The sequence below is a fragment of the Zingiber officinale genome, chromosome 9B (genome assembly GCF_018446385.1).
Source record: "Zingiber officinale cultivar Zhangliang chromosome 9B, Zo_v1.1, whole genome shotgun sequence".
In the NCBI taxonomy this organism is placed as follows: Eukaryota; Viridiplantae; Streptophyta; class Magnoliopsida; order Zingiberales; family Zingiberaceae; genus Zingiber; species Zingiber officinale.
Genome location: NC_056003.1, coordinates 119,010,955 through 119,026,224, shown reverse-complemented (window position 1 = coordinate 119,026,224; position 15,270 = coordinate 119,010,955). Strand labels below are relative to the sequence as shown.

Here is a 15,270-nt window from a genome sequence, read left to right as displayed (position 1 = left end):
TAAAAAACTATTATCAGAATAAAAATATGATTTATATAAATTAATAAAATTTATTAGATTTTTAAAAAAAAATTATATATAAAATTATGAATATAAATATGATTTATATGAATTAGTTAGAATTTTTTAATTTTAAATATAAAATATCAGAATATAAATTAATTCGTAATATTTATTAGAAATTTTAAATTTTAAACATAATATTAATAGAATATAAATAAATTAATAAAATTTATAAAAAGATTTTAATTTTAAATATGTTTTTATATAATTTATTGAGATAATTTAATTAGGATGCATAAAAGCCTATTGAAATTACCCTATTTAAGCGAGAAGTTGTTTAATTAAATAAATAATAAATATATTAAAAAAAACATTGTGGTGCTGAACGCTCGCGGGATGCATCGGTGGCGGTGGACGCGTTCTCGGACGTGTTTGTCGTCGTCGGATGCGTCCTACTTGCGGGAGGAAAAAAAATTATTGCATAAATTGAAAAACTTACCAATTGTTGACCAGAGTCTTCCGGAGGAGGCGAGAGACAGTCGAACAAGCGTGAGCAGATGAATTGGATATGATTTAGGGCTTTAAATGAAAAAAGAAACAAAGGAAAATTGACGTACTCTATTATGATGAGCATGAATTTTTGGAATGGCGTAACACTTTGTTTGAAAATATTTGCTCTTTGATAGGAGTTCTTCGATTGATAGATGGAGATAGAAAGCTATCCATGAGGTTTCTATAACGGGAGCTTTTTCAAGCTAAAGAAGATATCAAGATGATCTTGAATAACGTGGAATCAAATTATCAGCCTATCATAGTGATTATTGATTTAAAAATGAAGGATAGACTTGATGCATTATTGCATACCATTGCATTTTTGTTGAATCCCTATTTTACTATAAAGATAGTTTTATTGCTCTTTATAAGGAGGTTACGACGGGGATTTTTGAATGCATGGAAATTTTATATGCCAATGAGTTATATCTTCAGGATACAAATATTAACAAGGAATTTGCAAAATCCAAAGACAAGACTGGGTTATTTAGAAAAACATTGGTAGCAAAAGCATGTGAAAAAAATAATGATACATTTGATCCATGTGCATGGTGGAGTACATATGGTGCTCACACTCCCAACTTGCTAAGAGTGACATTGAGTATACTTTCATTAACTATAAGTTCATCTGGGTATGAAAGAAATTAGAGTGTATTCGAAGGAGTAAGCTTTAAACTCTAAGTCTTTAATTAAAGTAAAACATTGGTAACAAAAACATGTGAAAAAAATGATGATATATTTGATCCATGTGCATGGTGGAGTAGATATGGTGTTCACACACCCAACTTGCTAAGAGTGACATTGAGGATATATTCATTAACTACAAGTTTATCTGGATGTGAAAGAAATGGAGTGTATTTGAAGGAATAAGCTTTAAATTTTAAGTCTTTAATTAAAGTAAAGTATTAATTTCATGTTACTAGTTAATGGACCCAGAGAATTCCAAATTACTTCAAATCAAAATCAATGTACTCTATAAGCCTATTTAATATGTTTATGCCTTCAGATTTGAATTCAATAGCGTAAATTGAAAATAGTGAATTAATTTGAGAGCACATTTTCAAATTTTTACTCTACCCATTAAAAAATTCACTGATCTTAATTTATGCTATCGAATTTAGATCTGAGGGCATAAATATATTAAGAAGGTTTTCAAGAGTACATTAGTTTTGCTTTGAAGTGATTCGGAGTTGGACCTATACCAGTTGAAAATTTAAAAGTTTGATATTTTCGAACTAGGGAGTCTTAGGAATTCATTGGTGATGTTGATTAGTGAGTATCATTGTCCTAGGCTTTAAATGAGCTTGTGACAAATTTTATAGTCTTTATAAGCTTTAAAAATTCACTGCTCTCAATTTACGCTATCAAATTCAGATGAGAGGGTGAGGCTTTTAGGAGTACATTGGTTTTGGTTTAAAGTGATTCGGAGTTCTCTAAGTCCGGTTGATGAACTTATACTATTCAAAAATTCAAAAGTTTAATATGTTTTCGAATTAGAACAGTTCTAGGAACTCATTGGTGGTGTTGGTAAGTGAATATCATTGTCTAAGTTGTATAATGAGTTTGTGATAAATTTTATCAAGCTTTTGCAAACAAAAAAATTTACGCTATCGAATTCAGATCCGAAGGTGAAAATGAGAAATCTTGAAATTTGTCTATGCGATCGAATGGAAGAGTTGGACGAATGGGGGCTCAGTGCAGAGCTCAACATCTTGGAGCAAGATGCTAACAGGAAAATCTTTGAGAGGAAAGCTTCGTCCATCGCCTCTTCGTCATCTTCTTCTCCTGCACACCAAGACGACGCCTCCGAGAACCCACCTTTCAAGCCGGTCTAAGACCTCCTTGGAATCCCTCTAGGGCAAGGTAACGAGTCAGGGGTTGTCCTCGTGTTTATGTAATTCCATGTTTATCTGCTTGGTTTGTTTATTAAGCAGAGTTGGACATTTTTTTTTACTTAAAGATCAATATACAATCTACGATAGAGTTTTTTGCTCTTAACCATTTCTTTCATCACTTTTTCTGATTGTGAAGGGAATTTATGGAAATCCTTTCTCTAAAACAGTCATGAGAACTGGAAGGATGTTTCTTTTATTGAAGTTTTTGTCTATGAAGTGAAAATTCGATCACCATTCTTGGTGAACTGCCAAATAAAGGCCTCCATGAAGTCGTAGCATTATGACTGGTAGATAGTTATGTGAAATTTGAAGACAACAATTTTGTATTGGTTTCCTTTTGTCTTCCACCTTTTAGGTTATGATGATTATCAATTCAAATGAATTACTATTCTCGTGGATCTCTTGCTTTTTTTAGTCACATGCACACATTTGCTTATGATTAGTATTCTTATTGTCACAGATAGTAGATGGCTTTTCTGGCACTTTTGGTTGATTATATAGGCAAAGGCCTCCCATGCAGTTTTAATAATTTTCTTTTGAACAGAAATATGAAATGTGAATGCAACATCCAAATTTTTTGGTCACATGCACTCATTTGTATATGGTAAGAATTCTCTTGGATATAGTGAGTGGGTTCAGTGAGTTGATGATATAGGTATTGTTTCATGTCTTACTTGACCACATATGACATCCTTTTAGATTTATGTTTTATCACCTTTAGAATTCCTATGCATCTTTTAGGAGCTCTCTCGCCTCTCTGGTGTCTCAAGGATGCCATTTCTTATAGCAATCCATGTCACTTTTGTGACTACAAAATTCATGCTTTTTTCATAGGATCGCCACACCTGAAAAATATTCCACAGGGAACAATGAAACCTCAAAGGGAATGGGGAGAAAGAGTCATTTATGTTGACAACAACAAATTATTATGTTAGTAGATACAAAAAAAATTAAAATTGAATGTTATGCAGTAGTAATCTCCTTTAGCCGTATGGTATTTCCCTGACATACACATTCAATCAAGGCTCTAGGGAAGGACCAAAACCTAGCACATAAAGGGGCCTTAAAGTCTTAAACTAAGATATTTCTTCCTGGCACTATATAGATGAAATATACCCCCGCATACTAACTTAGTGATTCCAAAGTGGTTAGATGATTGACAAAATTTTGCAATATAGGGCTTAATTTTTCATGGTTTTCAATTTCCATAAGTTCTTCACACAAAGATTACAAGAGCAAGTAGAGTGGAGCAACCTACTGCTTCTTTTCTGCCAGACATTGTTTATAGGGGTAGTTTTATCATGCCATTGCTATTTAAAGTACACAATGCCAACAACTACATAGGTACAACTCTGCCATCTGAGCTACAATCGGTTCATTCTCAATCTCAAAGGAATTTGAAGGCAAAAGAATGTGACTGAAAACTTATTAGGCCTTTTTTTATAGATTTTTTTTGAAAATTTTCTGAAAACTCTTCTCATTTCTTAGAAAATAGAATTTAAAAGTTGAGAAGAAGAATGAAATAAATACTTAACATTGACTTTTTTTTGACACATGCAAATTTATTAGGCGTAAATGATGTGATAGATATAGTTTTTATTTTTAAAATTTCAATAGATTTAACTGAATTGCATAGTGAAAACAGAAAAATTTTAGTTGCCAAACCAGGCCTTTGGCTTTGTTTGGCTGGGGAAAATTCTGAAAATATTTTCCTTTTCTTAGAAAATAGAATTTAGAAGCTAAAAAGATAATTGCAATAAATATTTAGAATTGACTTTTTTTTGACACATTTGTATTTTTTAAGGTGAATAATGTTATAATTTTTTTAATGACTTTATTATATTTTCTGAAAACTGCAAGCAGAACACTGAAAATTACTACATTTCCATTGGCGAATGCTTTAATATTTTGATAATCTTGTTTCTTATAAGTAACCTCTTTCCTAGAGATTTTTTGATAGTGTAAAATTCTTAGCATTGTCTTCCTGTGACATTTGGATTTTGCATTAAATAACCTTGACACAAACAAAAAGTGAGATATCTGGTCTTGTGATATTAGCATGTATGAACTTTTGGTTGGCTCTGATAACATATGTAGGCTTAATTTACGTGAGTGGTATGCAAGACCATCACCTTCTGATCACAATTTAAAATTTGAAACGACGAGTGTCTAATGTTTTATATTGTGATAGCTCTCTATCTTTTGCAAAAGATCTGTAACATACTTTTTCTAAGTAAATATTTCTCCTTTAGAACTAGAAATGACCTCCAATATAAGAGATTAATGTGATTTTTTAAAATCCTTATTGGATTATTGGGTTTCCAAATACATGTTAACCTTGAATTTCTTACACATCACTATCAGTTGACATAAGTTACCAAGATTATTGCGCCTGTGATTGTATCATATAGAAACAAATGTTTAATTTTGGAGCATTGTAAACTAATATTACTGATTGCTTGACAAAATTTCTTGGACCCATGCTTGTGGACTTTTGAGGCCATAGACTAACTCCTTGAGTTTGCGTATTTTTCTGACTTTTAACAACATACCTTGGAGTCTGCTCCATGTATTATCATGTCAGCTGATTGTTGAACAGATTTGTGTCCCTGCCATCTGTTTTAAACATCTGCCAACTTTGGTTAATAGCCAAAGATTGAATATAGATTGGTAGGAACATTGAAACAGAAACTTATTTGAAATTACCATATTGCACCTTGAGTATAACCTTTGATATCTACACATACATTGAAGGGGAGTCTTGCGCAACGATAAAGTTGCTGCCATGTGACCTTACAGTTATGGGTTCGAGTCATGGAAACAACCAATTGCAATGCAAGGTAATGCCGTGTATAATAGACCCAATGTGGTCCGACCCTTCCCTAGGCCTCTGCATTGGCGACAACTTTCGTGTACTGGGCTATCCTTTTTTAGAAGATTACTTTAAATATCCACAACATGAAACGGATTGACCTTCAGGATGGAGAGATAAACTTTTACATGATGTGGGAGGAGCTCCAACATTTCCTTACTATAACCTTTGATAGTGACACATCATTATCAACAACAACAATCAAGCCTTATCCTACTAGGTAGAGTTGGCTATATGAATCCTTCTACGCTATTGGGTTATATCCCCTGCTATATCATCATCTATATTTAAATAAATTTTATCTTATTTTATTATTGCTAACAATGCCTTTTTTGGTCTTTCTCTTCTTCGTTTGTAGTGACACATACTCTATAATAATCAATTTTGCTACCTAGAAGCTACTTAATTTTAAACATCCACAACATGAAACAGATTGAACTTCAGGAGGTGGAGAGATAAACTTTTGCAGGCTATAGGAAGGGATGACCATCTTTTCCTTATTTATTGAATGCTTCCCGTGTGATTCACCAAAGGCTTCCTTACAGATGTCATAAAGGAGAAGAATATGTCAAATTCTCAAAAAGAATGGCGCAAATGTCTAAATGCAAAACTTAACAGCAGAACACAATAGTGGAGGCACCCTTATCCTTTTGAAGAGTGATTGATAATTTTATATTATTGACGAAGGGTTTGTGGATGAAGGTGAAACAAACATTTGTGTAATATGAAGATATGATGGAAAAAAATAACTATGCCAATGGTCCACTTGTAGTGGAGTCTCTGGAGAAGCAGCCTTTGGTAAGGTCAGGAGGGTAGGTTGGGTCATGGTAGAGGTGAGTCTAAGACAATATGCTGTGGTCTCAAATAAGATGTAGCAATAGAGATATAAAAGTGTTGGGACATTGGATCAAACATCAATAGTTCTTCTTGGTGTGAGAGTATCCAAAAAAGATATAATGTAACAAGATTTTGTTTGTCATGTCCAACTCCAATAACATCTTTAAAACAATGACAACCAAAACCCTTAAGTGGTAAAATAAAGTAAATTGTCAAGGGCCAATACATGTGAAGGGAATTTTACTACTGAGAACAGTTGGAGAAGAAACCCGTATAATGAGATACCATAGACAAGACTAGCATGTCCCTATTAAAATTCAGGTATATGTATGAGCAACATCATAATATCAGTGTACAAAATTTTGATAGAAGCAAGTAATTAAATTTCGTTCTATGTCAGCCAACTTGTGTGAAAAGTTTTGTTCCGTTTGCTAATCAACATGCGAGAAGGCATGAGATGAGTAGGTACGAGACGTTGACATGATCGCGAGTTGCCTTCCTCTTCCATGAACATTTCTCCTTGCAAGCAATGATAAAGGATCTGCAAGCGACAAGACTAGCATGTTCCCTTCCTTCGTTTCATTTACCCCCTTCGCCACTGATCCTCGTCTCCTCCTCTCTTCTGTAGTACCTCTTCTTCTGCCAGTTCTCCTCCATCAATCCTTTTTCTCCTTCTCCTTTGCTGATCCTCTTAGTCTTCCTTCTCCTTGGAGTGATCAGTGCATGACACAAGGTTTCAAGCTCCTTTATTTTATTCTAAATGTTGATGGGTGACCAAGGCATCAATGTGTCTTAGGGATAGTGTTGGTTGTGGTAAAGGTTGTATGCAGACTAGAAAATTCGTCACACATTCATGGTTTGAAATCTCCTACTGTGCTGAGCGACATAATCGAAATGTTATTCCAATAAATTACTTAAACCCTATACTACTAGGCATAGGCAATCTATCCTACATTGTTGTGCCAATCATGTCAATGAGTGTTGTACATTCGACACCCCTGGCATAATACAAAATGTGCCAACATGAATTAAGATAATGTTTGTTATTTTTTATACCTTTTGTCTATACAATAGAATGTTAAAATTGTACCATTCCAAATGAAACATAGGTATATAGTTTTACTCTTTTCTTCTTCTTTTTCATCTTATTTCTCCTTCCCCTCCAATTCTTCACCGTCACTATCTGACAAAACATTGGTACAGTACTAAAATAGTATCATTCCATTTAAAATCTGAAACTCTAGTATGGCATTCACATAGTGGTCTTCATTAGACTTGAGATTACAAATTCTAACCTTCGTTTGCTAACAATGTATTTAGTCAGATAACACAAACAGATAAACATTACCACATAGTAATAAACTTTGCCCCTTAATATGACAGACAAAACATTAGACATCAGGATCAAGACAAATGGAAAGAGGAAAAGGTTAGAGAAATCATTTTGTCATATGAGAGAATGCCCCTTAATATGACGGACAAAGCATTATACATCAGGATCAAGACAAATGGAAAGAGGAAAAGGTTAGAGTGAAAAAAACTATCATCTTGTCATATGAGAGGATGCACTAGAATAACATAAATAGGGAGCGTCATGTACTACCTTCAAAACATTACTAGAGGTTGAGGAGGAGGCTGTAAATTGGAGGAGTTCTGAATTAAAGTGTGAAATTACTGATATATTAGTTAAGTGCTAGTATTGGGCGTTGGGTGTTGGGGAAGAGACATAAGGTGGTGGCATGCAACAGTCTGTGTAAGACAACATCACTGCATTAGATGGTTGGGCAGCTCAATGAACATGAGATGGATACAAATACAATCTACAACCACAACCACAACCACATTTATCTTCCTGATGTTGTTCATTTGCATGAGAAACAACCTTTGAAGAAGTAGAGATTGCAGGTGTAGTGTGGGAGAAACATGAAGCAGCCAAGATAGAACAATGAAGAGAGTGAATGGTTATGTTTACTAGCAGGTCAACTGATTAATAGCATGAAAATCCATTAACACTAGAGTCTTAGCCACCTGGAATTCTTCACATTAATGCTAAAGATAAGGTCTTCTCTTCATCAACTTCTTTAATGGGGCTCTTGATGTATTGTTGGCTACTGACTTATTTTGGTTCCACTATATGTATTAGAGAACACAAAAATTGATATTTTGCATTTTATTGATGTCATGCTGGTGTCATATATCTTCCATTTCACCTTGGGAAATGTTAGGATATGAACCTACTTTTAAAGTATTATATCTTGATATCTTGTTTAGGTTGAAGCCTTTCCTCAAGATATTTCTTCAGCTGACATATCCACAGGGACAGGTACATACCTTAAAGATCTGTTTTAAGTAGTCTTATGTATGACAATTTGAGCTTACTTGGTTACCTTTCTAGGGGAAAGCACCAGATCTGCCCTACCCATACTTTCTGTCAGATTTTGTGTTCATGAAAGTGGTGCCATGGCTGCAAAGTTCTCTTACCATGTGGTAGTTCGTTTTCTCAGTACCTACATTTCATGTATTTGGACTTATATAGAACTATCTGTTATTTTATAATTTGTATGTTCATTCCAGTTACTTGTAAATGCTTTTCACAAGATCCGAAGGGCTAGCTGGCATGAAAAAGAAAGGTATTGTGCCCACTTTTATGAATATAGTAAATGCTATTGTTTTAATTGGTTTCTTTGCATTTTCTATTCCTTTAATGATAAATCACTAGGCTATGGATGTTCCCTCTATCATCCTTGGCAGTGGCTGAGGAGATTCTTAGTGCAGTGACTGGTGCAAATGTTGAGGTATTTCTATTATTTCATACTGTCTTTTCTCATGTTTGTGGACTATTAGGTATAGTTTTTTTTTTTCTTTTGTTTCTGTTATGGATTCAACAAAGGCGATCATATCAAACAAGATATTGGAATGCACTATGGTAAATGCTTTGTTATTTTATTTTTCGGATCAGTAGTGTCACACTAGTGAGTCAAAGTTATCCCAAATAATCAAAATTATTTACTCAAATAACCATCATTCTTAGGTAGAGAAACTACACCCATTGGTGCATCGTGCTGTGGTAGCTGCCTCTGCTGTTCATGATCTTCGAGGTAAATGCCAATGCCTCTGCTGTTCATGATCTTCGAGGTAAATGCCCATACATGTGTTAGAGGTGCATAATGACCTCTAACTGTGTCAATGATTATGATCATACTAGTTATCAAGAGTTTTGCATTTGCATTGCCTCTATGGTTGTATTTGTGCTTCAGAGCAATGTAGTCATGCTATTACCTTTCCAAGTTAATTATATGCCACATCATTATCTTTATATCACAAATGAAACTTGAATCTCATGGCCATGGTTTTAAATCTGAATGATGAGAGCAGTATGTACTGGTCTGACAAGCATTGACATCAGTGAGGTACAATAGACTTTCTGCTGTAATTTCTTATTTTGTTTATATGGAATTAAACCATTTTGTTTCTTCAAACACCAATACTGTACTAGTCTCAGCTCCGATTGGTACTAGACAGGGACAGAGGTTTTTTAGTTTGAACCATAGTCAAGTTCTATTGAAAATAAATATATGATTCACTTTAGTTAAAATTAGAAATGATTCTTTGTTTGTTTGTCCTCTTTTGGTTTGGGTTTTATTCTGTTTCAATATGTTCTTTCATATTTTTGACCTTTTTTCTTGTATTTAGAAGGTTTTTCTTGAAGCTCACATTTTATGAGTCTACTTTTTCTTCTCTCTTGGTAGTATGCATCATACTTAAATCACTGCCTCATATTTATGGAGTTTTGTAAGGTCGTTCTGATTTAGAGTGTTGGAAGACTTTTCTAATATGTTCACTCCTTTTTTTATTGGTAACTCTTGTATTAAGTTTTTCAATATGATACTAATTAATCTTCTGAAAAGGTTTATATGACAGGATGCCAAGCTATCTTGAGACGAAACTTCTACCTTTCCAAAGAGAAGGAGTTAGGTATGTAGTATACTACTGATTTTAAAGATAATATGGATCTTATCGAAAGGTATAGGTTTCATTTGACCATATATTCTTCTACCTTTCAAAGAAGTTAGGCATGTAATATACAACTGATTTCGAAGATAACATGGATCTTATACAAAGGTTTAGGTTTCAAATAACATGGATCCTATTTAAAGGTTTAGGTTTTGTTTAACCATTTACTCATGTTTGCTAGATTGTAAGTTGTGTCTAGTTCATGGCTTGAAATATACCATGTTAGGTGGGATGGTTGAAATATACTGTTTTGTATATGATAGAAGCCTGAGATTGTCATGGTTTAACTCTCTGGTATTGCTTGTACCAATCATGCTGTTGAGTATCACGTTGTGCTGACACTTGACATGCTTTGACACACTTATGCACATATCAATATGGATTTAAGTATGGTTTGAAATCTCGTACTATGTCGTGTCAATGTGATGAGTATCTTATCGTAATGAGACTTAACACCCTTTACATGTTACGATATTGGTCAAAATGAATTGAGATAATGTTATATTTGTTTAGTTCGTGTCCATACAAAATAATATCAAAATTGTACTATTCTAGATGAAATATAAATTCAGAACTTATGTATATAGTTATCATATATGCTTTTCCTTCTTCGTCTCCTTTCTCCTTCCACCTCCAATTTGTCATCGACACCATCCGTTAGAACCTTGACATTATACAACAACAATAATCAGTTTTTTATGTCGCTAAGTAAGGTCGACTATATGAATCCTTCTATATTATTGAGCTTGATTTCCTACTATATCATTATTTATATTTAAATATATTTTATCATTAGTAACCAAGTTTTTTTGATTTCCTTTTTCTCGATTGTTGTGTGTATTTGTCATGGTCTCACATCACCTAACTGGAGTATTTATTAGTTGCCTAAGTATATATTCATAGTTTCTTAATCACATTTGTCGCAATTTTCCATCTTTCTCTATAATGTTTTCATTTTTTATCTTATCTATCCTCATATGTCTGCTCATCCACCTTAACATCCTTATCTTAACATTCTCATCTTCTGCTTGTGTGCTTGCTTCATAGTCCAACTCTATATAATATAATTGGTCTAACTTTCATTTTGTAAAACTTCCCTTTAAGCTTTAGAGGTACCTTACGATCATAAAGAACATTTGATGCTCTCTTCTATTTCAACTATCCTGCTTGTATCCTATATAAAACATCTCTATTAACTCCATCTTTTTGCAAAAACAAGCTAGATACTTAAAGCTTTTAGTTACACAGATGACTTGTTATCTTTCATCTTAATAATTGTCTTACTATCTACTACTACTACTAAATTTAAATTCCATATGTTCTATCTTTAGTAAGCGTAAACCCTTTAACTTAGGACATCGACACTATATTGAAACAATATCGTTAGTTCAAAAATTGAAATTCTTTTTGAATCTTGGTGGCAAAAAGCGAATACGCTCGCCCCAACACCCCCGCCAACCCGTCCTAGAGCCAACATGGAGGAGGTAAATCATGGGCAACTACTAACCTTTGGAATAGTGACTAGCACATAAGGGCGACATTTACCTCGACTATGTCGAGATTCGAACCCCAAACCTCATGGTGGCAACACCTCATGCACTAGCCACTAGACCATCCCGAGGGGACAACTCTTTTTGAATCTTGAATTAAGGTAATGTTTATTATTTTTTTTTACAGTTTGTTTCTTCAAAATTCTGATTTAATTGTTTATCTAATTCCTATAGTTTTATTTTTATACTTAAACAAGTACTGGAAAAATATCGTAGGTATAAAACTTAATAAATTTGTCTCAACACACATTCAAGTACAAAAGAATAAAATCATATTTAATTACTAATTTATATAGTTCTATTAAAATTAGAAAATTTGAATGAAAGAGAATTGAGTAAAATTAATCTAAATTCATATGGGTATGCTTTAATATATGTTGAGTTTACACTACATATAGCACAACAAAATTTATTTAAATTAACAATTACTATCATCTTGCTTTTATAAGCAAATAACTAAAGAAATGGGTATTAAAAAAATAAGCTCATCTAAGTTTATCTAGACATGCTTCGATGCATGCCAAAGTACAATGAGTGTCAGGACAACATGATGCTAAAGTGGAACCACCCCAGTTGGAAACCAAAACTCCTGCACCTCGGTGCTGAAATTGAACCACTCCAGTTGGAAACCAAAACTCCAGCACCTCGGTGCTGAAATCAAACCACTTTAGTTGGGAACAAAATATCCGGCATGGAATGAATATTTAATGCATATGACCAGCTATATTGATGCCTTCTTTTCTTTCTTTATCTTCTTCCTTCCTCCACTTCTCATTACTCCCACCACCTCTTTTCACTTTGGCATGGTATCAAAATCGACTTGTTCTGGTCGACCACTGAAACTTTAGATCAAAATAAGATTTAAAGCTTAGTCTAGGGCACTCTGTATATGTCCTTCCCACCTTGATTTATGCATATATAGACTATAGAAAAGAAGCTATAGATTATAAAATTGATAAATATGGCTCATTCCAAATGCTTGACAATTTGAAAGCTGTTGGTGCTACTTTCTCCCAGTGTGCATATACATTAAAGTCTCAATACCTACATCATCAAACAATTAAGCCACTTATTTTAACGTCCCCTCGGAGCGGTGCGGTGGTTGAGGCATGAGGTGTTGCCACATGAGGTCTTGGAGTCAAAACTTGGCGCGTCCGAGCATGCCTTGGCCACCTGTACTAATGGCTAGTAGCGACCTGTGATTTACTTTCCTAGGGACGGGTTGATGGGGGCGCTGGGGTGAACAAATCGCCTTTTGCCACATAAGTCATTTAAACAATTTGTAAGTCACTTAATACCAATTTGTAGATATGGAAAGAACTAAATGTATAAATCATAAGGATGACAATAATTCAAAATTCTTTTTTTTCTCCTCTGCTGATGCACTAGAACTTTTATGGTCTCCATCTATTTTTGACTCAACTATTTTACATTTATTTATTGGTAAATTTTAATTACTGACAAAAATTTAATGGGGGTGATGGATGTGGGCGTGAAAGTGGTGCCTATAACAATACAGTGGAGAATGACTGAATCACAAAAACTTGGTGGTTTTATGAATTTAAGTGTTTGAAACGGTTTGATTTGACATTTTTCATCATTGTTTGATCACGATGATGAAGTGACAGAAGTTGAATTTAATGTGGTGGTGTAGGTATTTGGTTGCTTTGTGAGTGACATGCTTCTACTTTTTAATAAATAAGAACGCTTCTATTAGAATAATGTTTGTAGGTATATTTGGTTTCCCATACCATTGGCTAAGGCTTCAAATGCATATACAATCTAATATAAATAAACTAATATAATGGCCGACACTATTTTGAATTTCTTAAAGGAAGATTAGAACATTGCCTATTTCTCATGGCAAGCCTCATAGTTATTCAACAAAAAGAATATATTAATCATCAATGCTTAACTATTAAACAAAAAGCAGACAATATTGTGTAATTAATCATCAAAGCTTCCAGAAAAGAGTATATCATATTGGGCAAAAAAATAAAACTTTCATCTACTTGCTGTGTCTATTAAGAGATGGAGTCGGCTTGTAGCAGTCTTCAAAAAGAAAGATTTAGGAGATTACCTTAGGGCTTTCTGGAATTTATACAAGATAATCTTGGTAATTAAAGATGATCTGTCCATACATGTTTTTGATATGATATATCTTTCGTTTCCAATGACAACACACACTTGCACCCTTGGACGTGGAGTGCATCTGCTTTAAGGCACAGGTGCGACAAGTGTAACTTGCAGTTGGTGAATTAACGATGACAGCCGTTCACATGTTTTTTGACACATTCTTTTATATTCAATGGCAACAAAGATGTTCTCGACGTGAAATGGTGGCAGCCTTAAGGCATGGTGCAATGAACGCAACTTGGTGAAATGGCGATGATGGTTGTGAGAGTTGAGACATTTATGACAAGCATTGGAACATGAGTTGTAAAAAAACAATAATGAAATATTTGACAAATAAAAATAATAATGAAATAGATTTAATTAAATCGTGGTGTAGGGGTGGTGCCCATGGGAGATAAGGAACAACTCCAAGCAATGGTGCGGCCACAATGGAGACCAACTCCAAAGAAGGTTCAATAAAATTTGATTAAATTTCGAGATCTGAGTACAACCTAGAGGTTTATTGGTTGAAATCCGAATACAATATGGAGTTTACTTCGAAATAGGAAAACTACAAATTAACAAAGATTTGGGCGAATGATTCATTACACACATAAATCATGCTAAGTTTGTTGTAAGATAATTACTGTGTTTTTGAACTGCCATTATTTTTTAATAATTTATAATTCTACATCGAAATTGTATTGATCATACCTGAATCTTTAAGAGCTGCGTTAACCATTTATCTTTTTCTTATTCCAGAATTCTAAGTTTTTGTAATCTTATTTGCATGTTACAATTTTCTATATTAGATTCGTTTTGAAGCATGGTGGGCGTGCTCTTCTAGCTGATGAGATGGGTCTTGGAAAGACGTTACAGGCATTGGATCTTGGGCCCAGAATTTGTATTGTGCTTGCATGTTCTTAAGTATTTAGTGTGTAATTTAAGTTGAATCTTCTTATATTGATGACATCCAACACTTATTTTGTCATTTCCCCCCTTTTGTTTGTGTCTAATGTCTTTTGGTGCATTTCTTATGGCTGAACTATGCAGAATATTTGGGTAAGTAGCATTTGCAACTTTGAGAATCTCAGCCTCCACTGTGTCTGAAAACTTGCAATACCTAAAAGCTTCAACTAAAAAGTCAAAACTGTCAAATGTTTGAGAATAAAACGTTGTAAAATAGCATATAGTTTTTTTTCAGCAAGCTGAAACTCAGATTGCTTAGAATTGGGGTGGTGCTCAACCAAAACATTTGCCATGCAACATTTGGTATATATGATACTGAATTAGAAGATTGTTCAAATTGTACATATTGTTCTTCATCAACGGTTAAATTTTGGCTTCATTATGGATTTCAGTCTCTTGCCAAGATGGTATGGTATTAATATTGACTTTTATCGATGCATGATGTCATCAACACAGGTGGAAT

General features: G+C 33.9%; 1 pseudogene; it reads left to right on the top strand.

The window, feature by feature from the left end:
* Nucleotides 1-2,222: 2,222 nt before the first annotated feature.
* Nucleotides 2,223-15,270, top strand: part of LOC122023336 — a 67,687-nt pseudogene continuing 54,639 nt past the window's right edge.